The following is a 598-nucleotide window of genomic DNA, read 5'->3' on the forward strand; positions in this document are numbered from 1 at the left end:
CATTCAAGAATGCCCCAACTAAAGAAAGTTTAAGCTGGAGCAAGGAGAGGTATTTATGAGGATGTTGAGTTAAACATAGGATATCTTAGTGAAGGAAAATGCCAAAACTGCTGACATACCTAAAAATGGTATAAAAATGGTATAAATTGCCAGTTTAGAACTCAATGGAGGGGGAGCAATAGGAGGAGAGACAAAATGGTACAGTATTGGTTTTTCTTTTTACCTCTGTGTAATTCCAACTGTTGATATTTGTTGTTGGCTAAAAGGAGAACAACTGAGACTCTTACTACAGAACTCTTAGGAAGTGGATTAATCCCAGGACCACCTCTGCCTGGGTGAAACTGAATTCCATGGTTTTCTCTGATCAGTAGGTATCAGTGGTTAACCAGGCATCCACACTTAGATTTGTATCTCCTGGCCTCTTTCCTTCCATTATTTCAAGAGTAATGCCTTATTAATAAGCTGAAGAACAGTTTTGCTGTCCATGAAGAAGAGTAGCAAGGACTGATCCAGCTTTACACTATAATTTAAAATTCATCAATGTTTCTAATTTCTTTGTGTGATAAAACTCTCAAGTTGTATAAATGGGATAGTTAAG

This window comes from Propithecus coquereli, unplaced genomic scaffold, assembly GCF_000956105.1.
Source record: "Propithecus coquereli isolate 6110/MARCELLA unplaced genomic scaffold, Pcoq_1.0 Scaffold267, whole genome shotgun sequence".
NCBI lineage: Eukaryota > Metazoa > Chordata > Mammalia > Primates > Indriidae > Propithecus > Propithecus coquereli.